At 34.1% G+C, this 14,220-nt stretch overlaps 1 pseudogene; it reads left to right on the top strand.

Moving 5' to 3' along the window:
• The window catches only part of LOC137404836 (fumarate hydratase class I, aerobic-like), a 35,701-nt pseudogene that overhangs the window by 17,880 nt on the left and 3,601 nt on the right, over positions 1–14,220 (top strand).

Here is a 14,220-nt window from a genome sequence, read left to right as displayed (position 1 = left end):
CATTTCTACTCTACTTGGTCAAACATGGTCAGAAAGAAAAATATTTTAGTCATTTTATTTCTTGGTTTTCTAAAATGCTTTTGAAATGGTTAATCATAACATCCTTATTTCAAAACTTGCAAACATAGGAATAACTGGTAAGCTTCTTGACACCATCAGGTCATACCTAAATGGACGGAACCAATGCGTGGAAATGAAAAATATCTGCTCAGATGTTCTCCCTATAGCTGCCGGCGTTCCACAAGGTTCAATTCTTGCACCCACACTTTCAAATTTTTATGAATGATTTACTTAAATTACCACTCCACAGCACACCTCATGCTTATGCTGACGATACCTCATTTGCTATATCCAAAACGGACCCTTCATGCCTCCAATCTACAATAAATGCAGACCTAACACTTATACAACAGTGATGCGTGATCAAATATGAATCAAATATCTCTTAACATCTCAAAATCGCACCGTATCTTAGTAAATCTACCATTGAATTTCCCTCTGACAATTTCTATATTTGACAGTACCCTAGCAAGACAATCTACTTCTAAACTACTTGGCTTTATCATCAACGACTCTTTATCATGGCTAGACCACATCTCATTCATTTCAAATAAAATATAATCTAACCTACGTTTATTTTATAACATTCGTCATCTTATGAACTTTGATACTGCCAGACTATATTACTATAATTTTATCCATTCCTATCTTATATATGGCCTACATGTGTTCCACCCTACAAAACCTGTAAATTATACCAACACACTATTTATGGTACAAAAAAAGCTTTGCAACCTAAATGGAAAGACCTAAATATACCCCATAAAACCATCGCTTTCCTCCTACCAACTTAATAACAAGCAATACTGGTGTTCTTCTTTTACCTAAGCTATGACGGTACTTCATCTGCCTCACTGCTTATTTAATACTCCACAATAACTGCCCTAAATATCTCAGCTTTAACTTTCAAACCGTAAACCATGATCACAAAACCAGGACCAGATTTAAACGCCCTAGTGCCATAAACCACAACAAACTCAACAGCAACCTGCTAAGTTCATTTAACAACCTCTGCACTCACTTAAAAACTCTTCATCTGCAATCTTTTAAAACAAAACTCAAACTATAATTACTATCCTCTGACCAATAATATCATTCACCATCTAGTCTTACCTATTTTTAAAAAAAATTATCTGTTATTCTCATAACTAGGAATTTGTTGTCATAGATACATAGAGCTATTTTCACAGAACTTTTATTTGTCTACTTTTTGTTTAAACACTCATATCAATCCTCAAGCTTGCTTTTTACATATTTTATGTTTTCAGTTCCCACATTATTATATTAGTTTTTAGTTCAACTTTATACTTTTATTTTGTATGTTTTTTGTTGTACACTTTTTAGTTAGTTTATTTGCTGTAGTACCTTGTGGAAAACATGTTGGTAAAATATGACTATTGATTACCACAATAAAGATTGTTCATATATACACATGTAAGTTGTATACATGTATATCTATCATTTCTATAACGGGCTTTAGGAGTTATCACACCTTAAATTTAATCTTAAGCGATTCCGTTTTTTATAACCCAAGATCCTAAAGTTTTGTCAATAACATTTGTTAACATCGCTGTGAAACATTTATAATATCTAATATCTACCTTTATGACCAGCCCTCTAGATCATTGGCTAAATTAACTACTCAATTATATTGTTTTAACTCGAAATCTGGCAACGGTAAAATCATTGCTCTGGTACCCCTTTATATGACTAGTTTTATTTATCCAGCAGTCTATACACACCGACATGCAGTGTTGAAGCAACAGTACATAGACATTTGCATCTCACTTTATTGCAAAAACAATTATGCCTTTGAGTCTGGGCAGCTCATGTTGCAAATATATTTTCATGTTTGCAAACAATGATTGTTTACGTGTGCTATTTGTTTTACCGCAATTAAGACCCTTCTTCAATGTTTTTCCGATTAGATAATTTTTTTATTATTTCACTACAACGCCATGTACTGTTCTTTTTTTGCTTCAGCAGTTTGAATTATGACTATTGCTCTGTTTAGTTTTAACATCTATTGCAGAACATGCAGTCACTTGCAAAAAGTTTCCTTCACGCTGTATATAAGCTGCCACTATGTCTGCTTAGACGGTCAACTGGAACACTTCAGCCATTTTATTACCAGGATATGTTTGAAAACACAGAGCCTCTAAACCCACCTTACAAACAGCTAACTCCTAGGTTTTCACACGGTGTTCTAGCTTTTAGTGTGCCTTTTTGTACATTTTCAATGTATAACAGATACAAATAGGTTTGTCTTTTACAATATTGGAATTATTTCTAGTTCAGTGGCTCAACATCTGGTTGATTAAATAAAGGTAAATAAATGTTCCAAAATGGTAAATACAAATAATATACTGTATATAACGCTATAGTTTATTGGATAGGTCTGCTCAGGAACGCAACAGTGTATCCAATTTTATTTTTTAACTTACTTTGTGTCTTTGAGCACTTTTCAAGGCAAAAATATGTTGGTGGTTAATCCTCAAGCACTGACACTGCTCTGTGAACAGGCTATGGTTGACATATCTCACCTCCTCAGGCCAGCTCATCTTCAGGTATTACTTAAAAACTATGTGGACTAGTAATCGATTTTTACTAACATGGTTGTCATGGTTAGATAGTGAAGAAATCATACAATAAGAGCATTATTTGGTAGGTTTCCTCATTTTTACTCATCATTTCCTGTTCTGTATTTATTAGTATTTATTACACTTATATTTTGGATTCCGTCTTTTAGATTTTTACTTTGATTTATTGTCTGGTTTATTTAGCAACCAAAAGATTTTCCGGGTATTCAAAATTATTGTTCATTTTGAGCCAAAGTGATATTTTATTTCTAGTCGCTGTCTAATATTCTCAAAGAACCAGAAGCATCCCCTAATGACAATTATGTAGCCTTGAAGTTTTTGAAGAATGCTAACATTGTGGCTGGTATGGTTCTACCTGGCTGTCAGGATACTGGAACAGCCATAATTATGGGTATGCTATGCTGTACCAACTTTAGATGTTGCAATTAGATTTAACAAGGCCGCATTCAAAATAGATCTGTACTTTTGTTCTAAAGATATCTTGAACACATGATGCGTACATCATGCATATATCATGTGTACAGAATGTGTACATCAGAATATAATTTCCCAGGAAAGAAAGGTCAGCAAGTGTGGACAGGTGGAGATGATGCGGAGGCCTTGTCACAAGGAGTGTACAATACGTATACAAGTAGAAATCTGCGATATTCACGGGTAAACTATTAGTCCATGACTTATCGTCATGGAAACATGGGCTTTTAATATAATCCTACCTTAGTTATAGCAATAATGGTTCAACATTAGGTCAGTCAAGTTTTGTTGTGATGACTTCCATATGTACCAGATTAGAATCGTTTTAGGACGATTCAAAATGCGATGATTTGAATCAAAACGCAATTTAGAACAAATTGTGTTAGAACAAGTTTATAAATTTGAGGTTTTTGCTGATGATTAGATTATGATGTAATGTAATGTTATTACTTTAGCTTTTTGCAATATACACTGCGCTTTCTACACTTTTTATGTCTCAATTCAAAAACCAATTTTGCAAATGTTCATAATTGGCTCCGTAATTTTGTTCTTGCAAATATTTTTCAAACAACAAGCATAAACCAGCGAATATTGTCAAACACTAAATTTTTTTGGCCAAAAAACCTTTATTACAAAAGCAACTATGTCGTATTTTCACAACTATTTCTATTGAGAGTCTTTAATATCTAATTCCGGCTCATGAAAAGAGAGTCGATGGAATATATGTCAGAAAAAAAGTGACACGTATATAGGCTTTTAGTGTAGAACACCTGCCAGGGAGTGACAAGACTATATTTAGATGTATATTATTGGTAGGCTTTGAAAAAGATCACATCTGAGGGTATATTTCTTGAAAAGCTTGAAACAGACATTTAAAATATATGCCTGATGTTACCTCACAGTCCCTCAGCTCTGATGTTGTGAAGGTAATGATGTCTTATATCTATTTACTTCTATTTGTCATTAAACATGTTGACAGTCTGCAGTTATTAAGATATCATTGGGTAATGGGTGGTTTAAAGTAACTTCCTGTTGATCAATGAAAATGGAATTCATAAAACTGTGTTAAACAGAAAACCAAATTTAGTTGATACCAACAGATTTGGCTCAGCAGCTTTCCACAGCACTGACGCTTGCACAACATTTGTTATCTCCTCCTGCATGACCATGCTAATTGTAAAGTCCTGCACACTTGAGTACTTCTATAAACACAATAATAAGATTTAACATCAGATTTGATAATTGTGTTTGTTTTTGAAAAATTGTCCCAGAATATGACATTTGAGTAGAAGATCATATTTCATTGAATAATCATTGATTGATCAGAGTAATCTGCAGCTAAAATAATCATTCTAGCTGCAGATTACTCTTTGCGATTTGAGCATCTCTGCATGCGGTGTATCTATCTATATATAGATATCAATCATGTGTCTGGTTATAGCAATAAAGTTTTAGGACCAAAAAATCCACTTTTCACTGGATGTGAACTCTGAACCTAATGGTTTGCAGACGGACAGTCTATCCACTTAGCCACACGAGCTTCATGGGTAGTTTATTGTTCTTACGCGTCTGTTTTATCGTCATTGTAATGCTGTCACTTTTAGCACTGATATCTTATAACTTACCGTAAAAAAATTTGTTAAACTTTTTAACCTTAGCTCGAAGGAGTACATATCATTGTCTAATAATCATGACGAGCCTGTTGGTCACCTGTAATAATCGAAAAGTGCTGCAAAAATTATTGGCGAACTATTCGGTCACATGATCAGATTACGACTTGACGATTAGATAATGCTGAAACAAAACTGTAAAGTAGCGAGCATCTATATTTGATACGGGTCTTCAGTAAAACCCGAAGTGTTTGTCATAAACTAGTGCTACGATAAGTTTTATATTGAGCTTTTTATTGGCCTTTCAATGCACGTGAGAACATCACTTGACAAGACGATAACCAAACTGTAATGAATACGTCAGAGAAATAAAGAGATTCCAATCTACGTCAGCTTTTCGTCTTTGAGCTTTTGAAGCACATAAATTACATAATTGTTTTATTATATAGTTCAATACATCAGAGTCTTGGGTTTCGAATGAGCCTATATTCAATACACAAAGAACAATAGAACTATAACAAATAGCGAGTCAAAAGTACGTCCTGCGAAAAAAAACACTTGGTTCAGGTTCTCAAAATGTGATGTCACAATTATGATTTAGCCTTAGGTATAGTCGATCCCTTTCGCTGCTATTGAGGCTGCGTTTTTCTGTGACAATCAGTGCTGTTAAACCCAGAGAGCGCTATTAATAAACTAGGATTCTAAATAATCAACAATGTCCGGGGCTCGACCAATACAAACACTTGTTCTGTGTTATTTAATTATGTTTCAATAAATATGCTGTCGTTGATAAAGGTAATGAAATCACATCGATTAAATTGTGACCTGCAGTTGCGTGGCGCTAGGATGATATGTCATTCGCACTTTCGCGAGATCACGCAATGCTTGAAATTAATTAGTCTCAGTTGTAACCCTCAGCATCACAATAAAATGAGAGGGCTAGTGCATAATATCATCGGGAAAACATAGTATGGTGCTTGGAATCTAAGTTATTTATCATAGAAATAATCTGTATATAGAAAAATAATGACACTGATTCTTTTGTCATCTTTATTGGTTCTCTGGAGTTGTCCTATCTTCGCCTGACATTAGCGTCATTATTGTAGTTGATAAATATAAGCGGTAAGCAGTGAAATAAGCGGTAAGAGCACACAACACCGCATAAGAAAATTTTGACGTCACAATTTCCGAGCCTATGCCGGTAAACATTTCTGCGGTAGAGCTCTGGGGAAATGCTATAAACACCAACCAATGTCTGTCTCACCATGGCAAACAATAGCTCATTCGAAAGCCAAGACTCTGATGTATTGAAATATACGATGAAAAAATTATGTAATTGATGTGCTTTAAGAGCTTGTAATCACATTTCCACATATTTGGCACCTACAATACAACAGAGTAAGACATGGTGAATCTTTTGATACCAAATAACTGTAATGTGAATTTTGTTGCAAGTCAACATTTAAGTTAGTCAAATTTGCAAAGTTTTTCATTGGCAAATTAGTGAACTTAGCCAATGGCAACTACATTCCCTGCCACTGTTTATAAGCTATTTTTATTACTCGTGCAATGCTGGACATTCATAAAGGATATGTATACAACCGTGTCATACACTCAATGCAACAACTACAGATCATCTCTGATTAGAATATTTTTTGTCTGCAGATCAACCTAAACAAGCCCATGTCTGAGATACTCTCTGATCTGAGCAAACATCCTGTCAAGACCAGGTTGAGTTTAACAGGAACTTTAGTGGTAGCCTGAGATATTGCTCATACCAAGCTTAAGGAGAGGTTAGACAATGGAGAGGACATGCCTGATTATATGCTGAAGTACCCAGTCTATTATGCAGGACCTGCTAAAACACCAGAGGTAGTTAATCTAGCCTAGTTTACAGGAAACATATAAATACAACTGTAGACTGGGTTGGTAAAGATATTAGAAGTTTGGTTAGACTGAAATCACTTCGTGGAAACTCTTCTGGTAGTCTATTAAGTTATGTATGAATAATTTGTCTTTGTTTTTCTGTCTGTTTGTCCTCTGTAGAAATCTGCATTTGGTTTACTCTGATACTCCTTCAGGTTTTAGATATAAAAAGTTGTTTTAAAGAAAATAACGCTGAACGCGATTTCGCAAAAAAGTTTGGCTTAGTTGAGTTTCAGCTGACCTCTGACCCTCAGCTTGTTGGATTGACGCTTCAATCCAAATTGGATCTAATCAGCCACCTGCCAAAACCTCAGAATAATTGCGCCAAGATAATTATAGTAGATAACGCTTAGATAAACGCTTAGATAACGCTTAGATTTCCCTTAGATAAATTACCTATCTGACATTTTTCAACATATTTCTTTTTTGAAGTTTATATAATGAGACGATCTCACTTTGCTACTCCCATTTATAGTTTTTTATTGAAAAAAACAAAATTGCTTAATAATGTATCCAGAGATTAGTGTTATATTCAGTGAAAGTGATAATTATTATAGAATATGATGAGATTGATTAATAAAGTCGAAAAGTAGCCACATGCAAATTTCCTTTCATAGAAGTAATCCTGGAGACATGAGGTATTTTTGCTAGTCAGATCAAAAAAGCATTTTCACCATAAAGTTCCCCGGGTATGCTTATGGTCACAGAGTATATAATACGCTGTAAACATTCAGCCTTAGGGAACATTGTAAAGCTATATACAAACTATAAAAGGCCTAATATTATATAATATATATAATATTATTTACCATATATTATTGAGCGATGCAGTTTTTACAGCTACTCAGTTTTTACAGCTAGTAATATGCTTATGATCACAGAGTCTATATACTGTAAACAGTTAGCCTTAGGGAAATTTTTAAAGTTATATATAAACTATATAAAGCTGAATATTATTTACCATATATTATTGAGTGATGCAGATTTTACAGCTGCTAATATGCCTTAGTTTCTTGTTTTAAACTGTTGACATATTATGTGTACCGTTTAGCCTTGCTACATGTACCACATTCTCATTTGCAGTTAGAGTTGTTCACTCATGTTTCCAGAATTTAGTGCCGGGTAGGATATCCTTGCACTTTTTATCGATTTTCCTGGTGTCGGTATCCTCGGTATTTACCATTTTCGGTATTCTTTGCCAACTAAGAAAGTTCGGTATTGTGGGTATTGTAGTTCGGTATATGTTTGTGTTGTGTTTTCAGAATGTCTGAGAAAAAAATTTGTGGTTGCCAATATGCGCTGAGAAACTCTTTTTGATTAGCATGTTCGTCAAAGAGGTGTTTTTACAATTAACCATAACATCAATTGACGCACGATTGTAATCTCATGCCGTTACATGGTGATTGTGTGCGAGACGTCAAATGAGCTCTTTCATAAGCAGTTCATTTGTCGCATCACGTCGCTGGTAATGCTGTTACCTGTCAAAAACAGAAATCTATCCGGATAACCATTTACCGATAGGCTCTTACGGATAAATACCGATCATATCAAATCGGCCACGGATATCTAGCTGTCACCAAAAATGATTGGTTTTCCCAGATACCGGGAATCCCTCGGTGTCAGTACGAGCAAATAACTCCTTACTGGCCCAACACTAGAAACTATGAGGCTATTTTGTATTGCTGCTGACCTTTGCAGGATTATGCCAGTGTCTCATTCAGGCCAACAGCTGGGTGAATGGACTCATATGTTGAAGAATTTCAGGCTGCCGGTAGTGGCAGGTTCATGCTTGCCAAAGGAACTGGAATGAAGGCTGTAAGTATGACACCTCATGACAAGTGCTTGTAAATATATAAGTACAAGAGTTACAAGAAGCTAGTATATGTCTGATAATAAGATGTATGTAAGACAACACTCATCAGTAGGCCATGAATATGACAATTACTAACATAGGATTACTTAGATGACAAATGATGGCAAAAGGATGACAACTCATGAATGTCTCACATTCTAATATACTGTCTCACAGGCTACTATCTTGTCTCACAGGCTTATATCTTGTCTCACAGGCTAATATCTTATCTCCAAGGTTAATACCTGGTCTCACAGGCTAATGCCTTGTCTCACAGTTTAATGTTATATTGTCTCACAGGCTACGGTTTTTGTTCACAGGCTAATATATTGTCTCAAACACGAATATCTTGGTTCGCAAGGTAATATTTTGTCTCACAAAATAATATACTGTCTCACAGGCTAATATCTTGTCTCACAGGCTAATATCTTATCTCACAGGCTAATATCTTAATTCACAAGCTAATATTTTGTCTCACAGAATAATATTCTGTCTCACAGGCTAGTGACTTGTCTCACAGGCTAATATTTTGTCTTACAAGCTAATATCTTGTCTCACAGGCTAATATCTTGTCTTACAGGCTAATATCTTGTCTCACAGGCTACTATCTTGTCTCATAGGCTTATATCCTGTCTCATAGGCTTATATCTTGTCTCACAGGCTAATATCTTATCTCACAGGCTAATATCTTAATTCACAAGCTAATATTTTGTCGCACAGAATAATATTCTGTCTCACAGGCTAGTGACTTGTCTCACAGGCTAATATTTTGTCTTACAAGCTAATATCTTGTCTCACAGGCTAATATCTTGTCTTACAGGCTAATATCTTGTCTCACAGGCTACTATCTTGTCTCATAGGCTTATATCCTGTCTCATAGGCTTATATCTTGTCTCACAGGCTAATATGTTGTCTCACAGGCTTATATCTTGTCTCACAGGCTAATATCTTATCTCACAGGTTATTATCTTGTCTCATAGGCTAATGCCTTGTCTCACAGTTTAATGTCTCGTCTCACAGGCTACTGTCTTTGTTCACAGGCTAATATCTTGTCTCACATGTTAATATCTTATATCACACTCTAATATCTTGTCTCCCAGGCTAATATTTTGTATGATACCTTGTTTCTTGTACCTTCTTTTCTTGGCTTGTACCTTGTTTCACAGGTAAAGTAGGCTTGTAAGACAGATGGAGGATTATATTTATGGTCAATAGGAGACCCAGCAGCAGTCTTGGCTCAAAACCGCATTAAGGTGGAGGTGCTGGAGTATCCAGAACTCGGTAGGTTTTTATACACAAACAGTTCTCTATGTGTTTGTATGTAGCACCATCCTTCCTATTGTCTTAGTTCATTGTAGTACAGAGGGTTCCCAATTTACAGATGAAGTGCGTTTCAGACGGTAATTTGGTAAACGAATTTCTTCGTAAGTTGTCTTGCACTATAACTTGTGCAGTGAGCCTGGGCTAAAGAATTATCATTATTTTTGCGAAAAGTTTTTTAAACAGAAGATCGTAAAAGTTTTGCTTCTCTAAAACAATTATTTAGACACTAATATCGACTAGTTCAGCAGTGCAGAAAGAGATTTGAAGTCAAAAGTTGAAAGGTTTTGAACAGCAAGAAAATAAAATTGTTCCAAAGAAAGCAATCAGAATGCAACCTGCCGAGCAAATGATGCAAAGATTTTTGTTCAAAAAGTGTAATTTGAGTTTTTGCATGTATTATAATTATGGGTTGTTTATGTCACTTGTTTTTGAATATCTATTTGTAGCATTCAATAAATTTTTATAAAACTTATAAGCTTGCAGGTTTATAGCATATTATTTGATAACATAATTGCTGTTATATAGACTCAGCTTACTATAGATCCTCTCTTATAACTCCTCTTCTATTGCACATAAAAAGTCAGTTGGGATGCAAACTGTAGCAAACATATCACTTAGTGTGATGAGCTTCCATGTAACACGGTTAAATATAGTTATAAAGAGTTATAGGTTAGTGTCTGTATGAACAACACCATTCGTATCTACCGTAGTGCGTAATACAAATATTTGTATGTAGGTTAGCATCTGTAGGTCTTGACCGGACAGCTTTTTTTAACTCGGTTAGTCCCTGTTGTGTTCAAACCTGTTAGTCTCAGATGTGTTTAACCCTGTTAACCCAACTGGTTCATTTAGTATCTGACTCTAGGTGTGCCCAGTAGTGGAATTGGACATCTAATCCTTGTGTCATAAGCTTTTGGACATGTAAAGACAGGTTATTGGTCTCACAGTGTATAAGCAGAAAAAAAGATGAGCTTAGAAACATTATATCAATTGACATGTATACATGCTGTCAATCCATTAGAAGATGTCATGTTATAGAGCAGCCATAACAACAGCATCATGAAAGTACTTCAGTATTTCAGTCAGCATGAAGAGAGCTAATGTAACTTTATACAGTCTCATCACATTTGGTGATTCATAAAATATATTGATCTACACTATTATTATATGTAATGAAATTGTTCATGCAGATGGAGCTCAATTTTACATGAAAAAAACTTCCAATTCATAATTAAATTTTAGTCGTAAAAGTTCATAAAGACCTTTTCTGTTTACTAACCTGTTCATTATGGCTTCTTATTTTGGAATAAGTGTCCAACTCTGTTATGTTAAAAGTAGGCATATTTTCATCTCTTATTATTTTCATCCATTGCCAACGTCATAATATTAATAATTATATTATTAATAATTTTTCAACTTTTGATAATTTAGACTTTTATATTTGTTATTGTTATTTTATTTATACGAATAAAAGGGAATTGTTTCAATTCTTTTACTTAAATAGAGAACATGACAAACCATTTTAAAGTATGTTGGTTTACTACAGGTACAGGACTGCCAAAAAACATGCTATCCTTGTTTAATGGGAGTTGTTTTATCTCGATTTATGAAACGAAAAAATTGTTCCAAAATCCATTTAATGGTTTATATCAGATCAACTCATTTAGTGGAATGAGAGCTGTTTAAACTGGTCAAAGTCGGTACCTTTTGCTATAAATGCAGGTGTATGTAAAAAGGTGGAAGTTATCATATTTACTTTAAAGTACCTGGATGTGTATGACTGTTTCTGCATCTTCATACATACCAGCTGCTCAATAGGTGGAAGTTATCATATTTACTTTAAAGTACCTGGATGTGTATGACTGTTTCTGCATCTTCATACATACCAGCTGCTAAATAGGTGGAAGTTATCATATTTACTTTAAAGCACCTGGAAATGTGTGCGGCTGTTTCTGCATCTTCATACATACCAGCTGCTCAAGCAGAAAGTAGCACTTCATAATCTTTTTTGAAATATGATTTCATTCAATTTATAGTTATTCTTTATCATTCTCCTGGCATGGATTTAGACAGACAGAAGGACAGACTTGCATTCTTATTATTATAGTAAAGATTGTAGCAGCAAGCAATACTAGTATTTTGTAATTGGCTTTCGAGGAAGAAACTAAATACAAATCATCAATCTTTGTCATCAAGTACTGCTTTGGTGTAATTAAATAATTTCACACATCATTTCTTTTGAATTTTATGCCAAAAACGCTAGCTTCTCACAAACTTAAAAAATGATACACCTACATTAGTTGTACATTTGTAGGAGCTCCTTAAACTGTTTAGTCAACTTTAGAGTTGTCTCATCCTACACTGAAGGAACAACCCTTAGGTTTTACAATATTAATGAAGGAAAAACAGCAGAGTGAAAGTAGAATCCATCAAGTAGAGACAAAAGACTTGAAACAAACAGGTTTGATTATGAGATTATATCTACTGATGAGTAATCACTTATGGACTTAGTAATTTCATCACTTTATTACCAGTGCACAAGTTTGATGAGAATTTATTAGCAAATAATATGTAATATTTTGTTTGACTGACATCGCTACATAATTTGTATCATGTACTTCGACTTGTATTCAAGTAGAACAAATTAATAGAGCGAGTTTTTACATTTCGAATACGTTCAGAAGAACCAGCAAATCATACAATTTCTAGATATGAATATCTAGGAGTTGTCTGTTCAACATCTGTTTTGTTGTCAGGCAACATATTGGTTGGATCCAAAGTTTTTGTTAAAATTACCTGTACTGTTTTAATAGTTTCTCTTATTTGTAATGTTGCATGCTTACTGAGGATGTATTTCCAAATTGCACGAAAAGCAACCAAAAGTTTTGTAACCAGAAAAACCCTGACGCTCAGCAATAAAGTCAAGATAAAGATTTTTCATAAAGATTTTTGTTCAAAAAGTGTAATTTGAGTTTTTGCATGTACATGTATTATAATTATGGGTTGTTTATGTCACTTGTTTTTGAATATCTATTTGTAGCATTCAATAAATTTTTATAAAACCTATAAGCTTGCGGGTTTATAGCATATTATTTGATAGCATAATTGCTGTTATATAGACTCAGCTTACTGTAGATCCTCTCTTATAACTCCTCTTCTATTACACATAAAAAGCCAGTTGGGATGCAAACTGTAGCAAACATATCACTTAGTGTGATGAGCTTCCATGTAACACTGTTAAATATAGTTATAAAGAGTTATAGGTTAGTGTCTGTACAAACAACACCATTCGTATCTACCGTAGTGCATAATATAAATGTTTGTATGTGGGTTAGCATCTGTAGGTCTTGACCGGACAGCTTTTTTAACTCTGTTATTCCCTGTTGTGTTCAACTCTGTTAGTCTCAGACGAGTTTAACAATGTTTGTCCCAGACGTGTTTAACCCTGTTAACCCATCTGGTTTATTTAGTATCTGACTGTAAGTGCAGGTGTACTCAGCAGTGGAATTGGATTATGCTAATCCTTGTGTCATAAGCTTTTTGACATGTAAAGACAGGTTATTGGTCTCACAGTGTATAAGCAGAAAACAAGATGAGCTTAAAAACATTATATCAATTGACATGTATACATGCTGTCAATCCATTAGAAGATATCATGTTATAGAGCAGCCATAACAGCAGCATTATGAAAGTACTTCAGTATTTCAGTCAGTGTGAGGACAGCTAATGTAACTTTATACAGTCTCATCACATTTGATGATTCATAAAATATATTGACCTACACAATCATTATAGGTAATGGAATTGTTCATGCAGATGGAGCTCAATTATACATGAATAAAAACTTCCAATTCATAATTAAATTTTAGTCGTAAAAGTTTATAAAGATCTTTTCTGTTTACTAACCTGTTCATTATGGCTTCTTATTTTGGAATAGTGTCCAACTCTGTTATATTAAAAGTAGCCATATTTTCATCTCTTATTGTTTTCATCCGGTGCCAACGTCATAATATTAATAATTATATTATTAATAATTTTTCAACTTTTGATAATTTAGACTTTTAAATTTGTTATTGTTATCTTATTTATACCAATAAAAGGGAATTGTTTTAATTCTTTTACTTAAATGGAGAACATGACAAATCATTTTAAAGTATGTTGGTTTACTATAGGTATAGGGCTGCTAAAAACATGCTATCCTTGTTTAATGGGAGTTGTCTTATCTCGATTTATGAAACGAAAAAATTGTTCCAAAATCCATTTAATGGTTTATATTAGGTCAACTCATTTAGTGAAATGATAGCTGTTTAAACTGATTAAAGTCGGTACCTTTTGCTATAAATGCAGGTGTATGTAAAAAGGTGGAAGTTATCATATT

The sequence above is a fragment of the Watersipora subatra genome, chromosome 9 (genome assembly GCF_963576615.1).
Source record: "Watersipora subatra chromosome 9, tzWatSuba1.1, whole genome shotgun sequence".
NCBI classification, from domain to species: Eukaryota; Metazoa; Bryozoa; class Gymnolaemata; order Cheilostomatida; family Watersiporidae; genus Watersipora; species Watersipora subatra.
Note: the sequence above shows the minus strand (reverse complement) of the source record. Positions and strands in the feature narration are given on the sequence as shown.